Source organism: Peromyscus maniculatus, chromosome 11 (genome assembly GCF_049852395.1).
Source record: "Peromyscus maniculatus bairdii isolate BWxNUB_F1_BW_parent chromosome 11, HU_Pman_BW_mat_3.1, whole genome shotgun sequence".
Classification (NCBI taxonomy): domain Eukaryota; kingdom Metazoa; phylum Chordata; class Mammalia; order Rodentia; family Cricetidae; genus Peromyscus; species Peromyscus maniculatus.
In genome coordinates, this window is record NC_134862.1 from 75,631,607 (window position 1) to 75,640,785 (window position 9,179).

Below are 9,179 nucleotides of genomic sequence, written 5' to 3' on the forward strand. Positions count from 1 at the left end.
GGCTGAGATTGTATAAGTGGGATATGAGGCTGTCATCTACTCATTATGGTAACCCTGGTGATCTCTGGACCATGATGCATGCCTACCTCTTCCGAGCTGAACATGGCTATGGAGCCACTGATCTCAGAACCCTGATCTGCTATGTTGAGAGGACTTTTGGGTACAGAGACTTGCTGGCTGAGTAACAATGGCATAGGCTCTGATCTAGTCCTGGTGGTGGAGGTGTCCTGGGCACAATTAAGAAGGATATTTAGTTCTCTAAAAGGCATATATGGTTTCTTTCTGTGGAAAGGCACTATCCAGTGTCAAGAGAGAAGAGTGGGCGGCCCATAAGGTAGCCTACTACTGCTTCAAGGTTTGCATCAGGATGTGTGTTTGGACTTGGCTTGTAACAGAATCTTCACCTGGCCTACTACGGCAGCCTGGCTCTTGATGGTAAAGGCTCAAGAGAAGTACAGAGTGAATGTTAACTCCTTGGAACTCCAAATGCTCCATGTGCAGCTATCCAGGATAACGTCATTCATAGACTTGTGGCTGTTCAAGTACTCCAAATAAAATACTATGTTGCCAATCACATGAGTCCAAGGTGTTGGTAAGGCAACACCAATCTTGTATATGTAGCCTAACTTGTCCACTGGGATATTACAAATGGCACAGGATAGATTGTAGTTTGCTCATCTTCTCGGTGAAGCCAGCACCTGGAATCAGGGGTTTGGAGTCTCCAGCACAACTCTGAGCTCCATTGGTTTTGTCCAGCTTCATCCTACAACCATTATTCTCTGGGTTCGGACATCCAGGTTGCCTGGGACAGTGCACTGGACCATGCTGGGTTCATCAGGAGGGAAGGTCATTTGGTTTTCATTCCAGTGCCTGTCGTGGTGAAGGTGTTCAAATGCTACTGGCTTGGAGTGTCAATAAAAACAATCTGGCATGCTTTCTAGGGGACTGGGGGACCCTGAGACTCAGAATGGCCCAATACTAACCCCTTGACCACTCATAGATCCATCTGGAAAAATCTCACTACCAAGCCACTTTTAATTTCCTATAGCAGGCCTGGATCAACAGCTGGCTAGAAGCAGAGGTCTTGGAGTCAGACTCATCAGGGCCGAGCTTAGCTACAGTAACAATAGCAGCTCTTTATTCCCTGGTTGAATGAACAGAGTCCTTTACTATTCAATGTCTTTTCCATTCACCTTCCACTTGAAACTCAGCTGGTCATATTTTGTACCTGGTAGGATGGCCTACATATTTGAGTAATTTGTAGTCTTATCTAGATCATGTTGTAATTTCCATTGACCTTAATCACAGGGCATCAGATTACTAAATGATGCTGCAAGAGAATTGTCTGCACTCTTTCTTATCTATGTGGCCAATTAACATTCTCATATCTCCCTGTAGTCTGGTTCCACTATTTCATAGAGTGTGGTGTTGCTTTCTTAGGCTGCTGAGTCAGAGTCAACGGGAGGAACCCTAATGGGAATGCCAAATTGCAAAGAGAGAGCATTCCCTTCTAAAGAACAAAGAAATCTAGGTCAGCAGAGAATAAAACCATAGGAGCAGGAAGTAAATATTTGCTAATGGGTCACTATGAGTGACTGGCCTACTTCTCATTTCTGCTCTCTGATTCTCGGACTTGTGAATCCCAGCTATGGAGAAAATGATTCATTGTAGGTGCTGATTTAAATCATATGCAGTGGGGCTCCAGGAGAAGATGGAAGATTAGAAACTGACTAAGTAGCCCCGCGGAGAAGTGGAGTCATGGAGAATGGGCTGTTCTACAGAAAGGCAGCATAGAGACGTCAGGAAAGGGATGCTGTGGCAGCTGAGGAGCAGAGAGAAACAAGTACAGCGAAAGGGAAAACGCACCCGGCAGCTTCCCACGGAAGCGCAGGAAAATATCACCCACAAAGTAGCCGAAAGTTGCCGATGAGAAGAAAGCAGAAGTCTGTCACAGGATAAGCCCATGGCTCTCAAATCCATAAAGCCAGTAGAGATGTTTGGTGCAATACTGAGTCCCCTTGTGTGACAGCTCACCATTGGAGAGCAAATCAATCTGGTCATTCCCTGTATCTTGGAGGGATATGGTCACACACAATCTTGACAGAGAGAGCATATTGTTTAAAAAAATGAGCTACTAAAACGAGCTACTCTCAGTGAACCAGGGATTAATCAAAAGTCAGAGAGCCTGGGGACACTCTGCCATAATGCCTTCATGGGAGATGGCTGTGCCAGGCAGTGGTGGAGAGGGAGAAGGCTGAGGGGACCATGGGAAGAAGTCTAGGTGGAGGAGACCGAGGAGGGTGTGAAGGGCATGGTGTAGGGGTCCTTCCATTGTAGTAGGGAGCAAACCCCATGACTGGAGGAAACCTCTGGCAAGTGATAGCTGCAAGGCTCAGCAGGAGGGTTAGCCTCAGCAGGAGGGTTAGCCCCAGCAGGAGGGTTAGCCCCAGCAGGAGGGTTAGCCCCAGCAGCTGTGGCTCTGCACCATGGTTAGTTGTTGGTGAGAATGCTCCAAACTTGTGTCCGCCAGAGCATTCCATTTCCATAGTCTTCATCTTCCCACATGAGGTTTAATGCTAGGTGGGAACTGGATGTAGTGAGACCAGTTCTGTGGTACAAATCCCACTGTTGCTTGTTCCGCTCACTCTCCAGCACACTTGAGAGTAGCCTGTGTGTTGCTGGAGGGCTTCTCTCCAGGTTCCCCAAGCCCCGCAGTCCCACAATCCACATATAAAATAATCACTCAGACGCTTATATCACTTATAAACTGTATGGCCGTGGCAGGCTTCTTGCTAACTGTTCTTTTATCTTAAATTAACCCATTTTTATAAATCTATACCTTGCCACGTGGCTGGTGGCTTCCCAGCGTCTTCACATGCTGCTTGTCCTGGCGGTGGCTGCAGTGTCTCTCTCCTCAGCCTTCCGCTTCCCAGAATTCTCCTCTCTCCTTGTCCCACCTACTTCCTGCCTCGTCACTGGCCACCAGTGTTTTATTTATATAGAACAATATCCACAGCACTTGCCCTTTTTTCTTTTTTTCTTTTTTAAAAAGGAAGGTTTTAACTTTAACATGGTAAAATTATATATAACAAAACAATTACCAAGGAAGAATTATAGTTACAATATTAAAGATGTCCTATCTATCTTATATTTGTGAGTTTAAGGTTTTATAGCTAACTTATCTTTTATCATAACTGAGGAAATTACAACTATCTAGTTTTCAACCACATCAAAGACCTGAGAAGGAACATAATGGTACCTGAGAAATGGTAGATGGATGCAAGCAACTTTCGGGAATCTTGTAAGAGTAGACCAAGACAGCTGGCAGCCTGGACAGTCACCTAATGTTTCTCAGCATTGTTGGTGCATTCAGATTGGCTACAGGCCTAGAATATCTGACAGACCATTTTCAGAAGCAGAAATTTTGAGAGACCATCTTACCCTGTCTTGGCAGAGTACAGTGGTCACTTTTCTTGTGTCCCGCTTGTCCAGAAAGGACAGCATTGCATTTGTACTGTCAGCCATCAAGGCAAGGGCAGTTCTTTGCCCAGTAGGCCATTTTGTGCCAAAAAGACAAACTTCCAAATGGAAATGTCTTAGAAGCCCAACATTCTCTCGGGATCAATTGGTGCAGCCAGGAGCAATTGTGTCTCACATCAACAGAATTTTAAGTTATTTAAATGCCATATTCTCTAGGTCTATGAAGTGTTTGAAGATTACCTATCTATCTGAAATATATCTATGTATACCTAGAAAACTTAACTAACATGGCAACAGATATGATTATCATAGATGACTAATTATTAATTGAAGACTAGCAGTTATAGTTACAACTTAGTATATATAATATCTTAGATAGAACATATTAAGTATTAGATTCAGGTTCTTTAGGATAGGACACCTTTGAATGATCTTTATAACATGCCGTTTACCTATGCTCTATACTTCTCTGGATTTTAGAATGTGTTTCTTGCTTGATATTGTTTGCATTGGTTGTAGTTACATCTTATCTAGGTCATTATCCCTCATTATTTCTGGACAATATTTGATAACCATTCCTTTGTATATAGTCTTGTATTAGTTTAGAACCTTCTTATTTAGACAAAAAGGGGGAGATGTAGTGGGTAGCCATTCCAGCTTGGATCTGGAAGCTCCAACCCCCATTGAGACTCTGGCAACTGTCACGCCTACGAGGCGGGGCGAGGGTAGGTGCTGGAAACCTGAGAGCTGGATGGGCAAGCGCTCACTCTGGGCACGCTCTCTGCGCCTGGACCCTGGATGGTGGAGATTGATTGTGCAGAGCTCCAGAGAACACCGCTGGATTGCTATACGCCTTCCCCAGACCCCCGCGACCTATCCGTTCCTTCATTTGTAAGTCATCCACTAAATAAATCTTCCTTTTAACTACGTGGAGTGGCCTTTATAATTTTCCCCAATACCCGTGGCTTATATGTTACCTACTAAAAGAAGTGTGAGCTTGAGAGTTTCTGGAGTGAGTAGGAAACTGCCCAGCCCATAGGCTGCAAAAATAAATGAAGCCAATGCTGGCTTCTGGTACTCAAAGAAGGGAGGGTCCTAGAGGGACTACAGATCTAGTAGGCAACCGACTCCTGGTGGATCTGGGACCGTCACCTGACAGAACATAGGAAAGACAATGAGTTTCCACTCTGCCTGGTAAACACCTGGACTGGAGGAGACAGAAAGAAGCTGAAATAACACTGTGTCCTTTCTTCAACTGTTTTTTCCTTTTGTGTATTCCTTTTGTTCTTTTTGTAATATTTCTTAGTATTACTTTTGCTTAATTAAAAAGATTTGTTTTTTTGTGTGTATGCATGTGTGCTTATGTGTGTGCAAGCATGTGTGTGTGTGTGTGTGTGTGTGTGTGTGTGTGTATTCACTGACGCCAGAAGGAGGCATTGCATCTGTTGGGTTAGTGTTACAGGTGGTTGTGAGCAGCTACACATGGGTGCTGGGAGTGGAATTCTGGTCCTTTGAAAGTAGCCAACAGTTCACTACTGAGCCATCTCCCCACCCCCGATACTTACAGCAAAACTTTTCTGTTTTATCCTTCATTTCTCTTCTTATATCTACCAATCTTCATTCATTCGTATGTGTTTCCTACTGCCATCTCTCCTCTCTTCCTAACATTCTTCTCTTTCTATGTTCTTTTTCTGCTCCTTTATTGCAACTTCCCATTTTTTTCTTTCCTTTTCCATTTGGTGGTTTGAATGAGAAATGTCCCTCATAGATACATAGATTTGAACACTTGGTCCCGACCTAGTTAATGGTGCTGTTTGGGAATGTTTAGAACCTGCAGGAGTGGAGTCTTGATGTAGGGATTATAACACTGCCAGGTGGCTTCTGTCCTCTATGTCTACTTCCTGTGTGCAAGTGGAATGTGATTGCTCTGCTTCCTGACCGCCAAGGTAGCCTCACACTGCTGATGCCATCCCTTCCCTGTAAGGATGAACTGTATCCCTTTAGAACTATAGCAAAAACAAACCCTTTCTTCCTTAATTTTTTTCTGTGTTTTATCACAACAGAAAAGTAACTAGTATGCCTGTCCTCTTCCTATATGTATTCATTTGTTATTTTTACTTTTACTATAATTAATCTTAACTTTATGCTTTATGCTACTTAACGTTGTCATTTCTTTTCTATGTTATTGTTAATGTGGTAGCATCTTTAAAATGCACTTTAATTGTATTTAATATCTGATGGGCTTGGCGGTCTGCTTTTGTACAGTTTGTTTCTTCTCTCTAAGTTATAGTGGGGACTCAGAGCCTATAAAAATGGCTGCTCACTCAGAAAACCCAATGCTGTACAAATTGGAACAAAAAATATAAGAATTTTATTGTACTATGATCTGATAACATAAAAGAAATTGTTTTGATTCCTTTGTCTTTTGAATAAAATTATTTTGGTTCTTTTATTCTTTTGTAAGACTTTATTTGTGGCTTATGGGGTAGTATATTTTAGAGAAGGTTCCATGGGTTGCTGAGAAGAATTTGTGTTCTGTGTCTGTTGGATGGAATATTCTGTGGACGTCTGTTAAATCCATTTGCCTTATGACATAGCTTAACTGTGAATTTTCTTTATTGATTTTTAGTTTGAATGGCCTATCTAGAGAAAAGAGCTGTTTATTCAAGTCCCCCATTATTATTATATAGGGATCTTCTTGAGCTATTATGCTTATTAGACTCTATTTTATGAAGTGGGAAGCCTGGTTTTTTTTGTGTGTATGGTTATGTCTTCTTGATGACTTATACTCTGATTACTATATGGTGGCCTTCTTTATCTTTTCTAATTTTCATGAAAAGTCTACTTATCAGTTATTAGAATAGCTATGCCAACCTATTCAAGGTTTCTTCTTGTTTAATAAATTATTTTCCATTCTTTGGCTTTCAATATGGGCATCTTATATGTGATATGTATTTCTTAGAAACAAAATAGATAGTTGGATCTATTTGTTTAATCCAATCATCCAGTTTCCATTCTTTACTGCTAAGTTGAAGCCAGTCATATTTAAGGTAGAGAGATATTCCTGATTTCTGCAATTTTCTTGATTGTTTTCCCTTGTTAGTTGGGTTATTATTTGTTCTATATTTTCTCTTTTAGCAGGGTTTTGTTTGTTCACTGCATTAAACATATTTGATTCCTTCCTAGCTCTTCTTTTGTCCATCTATTACTGTCATGAAACTTCTTCTTTCCCATGCTCTTGTGACTGGGACCGTGTGTGGGTGTTCCAGTATGTATAGCATTCCATTAGGTAACTTCCATAGTGCTGGCTGGGTGGCCACGGAATGTTACAGTTTGTGCTTATCTTGAAATGTCCTTAATTCTATGTCTGTTTTAAAGGACAGATTACTGGATCTAGTGATCTTTATTGGAGGTTGCTTGTCTTCAGAGCTTGAAACATTATCCCATGCTTCCCTTGATTTTGTGGTTGTTGATGAGAGAGCAGATGTTTTGGTGTTTCTGCCCTTGTGGTTGTGTTGCTGATATAATGTTGCTCCTTTATTCTGAATGCTGATATATTATTGTTAGACCCCAAAAATCTAGGGTCTCAAGTGGGCGTCCCAAGAACCCAGACTCCAGTTCAGTTGATGCAACAGCAAGAGGTGTTTATTAATGCGGCTGTACAGTCGGGAAAACTCAGCTCCAGAGAGCAAGAGTCGCATCTTACTGTAGACACATGGGTGCTTTTAATGGAAAAACCCACAAAAGCCATAAGATTACAGTTCCCATACAATTTCGTTTCACAAGATCATGGTCTGATCACAGAGTGGGTACAGTCCTATCGGCATGTACATTTTTCCCCGAAACCTCAAGGCGGGTATCAGGGCGGGAGTGGAGTTTACACAAAGGTCACAGTGGTCCTTCCTGGAACACCTGCAACTGTTCCAGTAACAGTTGAGCACATCTTTTAACAGAAATCTTTTTACATTGTTACATTGTTACAGGTTGAATAATGGCTGAGTCAGGTTGCCCTTGGAACTAGATTTTTAGTTTCTCATTTCCTGGGGTTTGGGGGGTGTAAGCCTGAAGGGTTAGGGTCTTTCAATTATGTGAAGATCCCTTTCTGATATTGTCTATATGGGTCCTAAATGCTTCCTATGATTGCACATCTGTTTCTTTCTCTGAATTTGTGGGTTTTTTTTTTTTTGCTATAATTCCATTGAGTACTTTAAATGCCTTTAATACTTAGCTCAGCTCTTTATAATCCATAGATTCTTAGGTCATGTTTTGGAGTTCTTGGACGTTATAATCATGCTCATTTTGTTTTCTTTTCCGACATGGTTTTTAGTCTGTGTGCCTGGCTGTTTTGCCTGCATTTATGCCTGATTTGCATGCTTGTGTCTGTAAAGGCCAGAAGAAGATATCAACTCCCCTGGAATTGGACTCACAGATGGTTGTGAGCCACCATGCTGCTGATGGGAATTGAACCTGAGTTCTTGGAAGTGTAGCCAGTGCTCTTAAGCACTGACTCATCTCTCCAGCCCCTCATTTTATTTCATGTTTTAATGTGTCAACCTTTTCTTTCATCTCTAATATTTGTTCTGAAGCTTGGTTGAGTCTATTGAAAATATTTTATACTTTCTTTTATTCATTACATTTTTATCAAATCAGAAAACTTTTAAAACTTCATCTGGCATTTTGTCTATTTCAGGATGTTTAAGTTCTTCAGTTAGGGAGTTGTAATCTTGCCTTGATTTTCCATGTCTATTGTATGTCTGTATTGCATTTTGCACATTTTCTAGCATATATATCTCTTTTTGGGGGGTGAGGGGAGTATATTCTTGTCAATCATCCTCCTCTTGAAGGCTCAGTTCCCAGCATCACCCGACAAAGATGAAACAAGCGGCTTTTGGGACAGTTCCACTTGCCCGTCTGTTGCCAGGGCCGTGCTCGCACTAAGATGCACTTGCCTTGCTTTTCCATGTCACCTGTCTTTTTTCCCAGGCATGTTTTGTGGATTTCCATAGCTTTTCCTCTCTTTTTTTTCTGTCTAGAAAAGAGTTTCTCTCTCTCTCTCTCTCTCTCTCTCTCTCTCTCTCTCTCTCTCTCCCCCCCCTCTTTCTACATATCACACAGTGGCTCTCTCTAGGTCTCCACCTTACCCAGAAGGCCTCATTTTTGTTGTTAATTTCCTCTCATTTTACTTTTTCTTAATTTCCTCTAATTGAATCTATTTAGGGTAGAGGAATTAAGGGTCAGATAATGGTTCTTAAAGGATGTGGGATTGCAATCATGTTTTGAGAGATGAAGGATGTTGTTTTTCATGTAGAAAAGAGAAAGGGATTTTTTCCCAAATAGATTAGTCTACACAATGGTGTGGAACAACAGACACATGGATACACCTGGAGTGGAGGGGTTTGCTTCACAGAAAAATGCCGGAGAATGAGAATGAGGAGCGGGTGAAGGGCAGTTCTAGACAGCAATCCTCTTTTGTAGCTGAAGAGGTTTTAAGGGAGAGGGAAGGTGAGATTTCCCTCTTTAGATCTAAGCATGCTAGTGGTGTGGAGGAGGGCAGACCAGGGAGAAGCTCACCAGATGACAAGGTTATGAAAAGGAAGACTGTTTAACTTGTTGAGATGCGAAATTGTAGAGAGCTGAACTTTCAACACTGGGAGTTCAATCAGGAAGGATAAAATAGGTTTTAGGAATGCCCAGAAGGT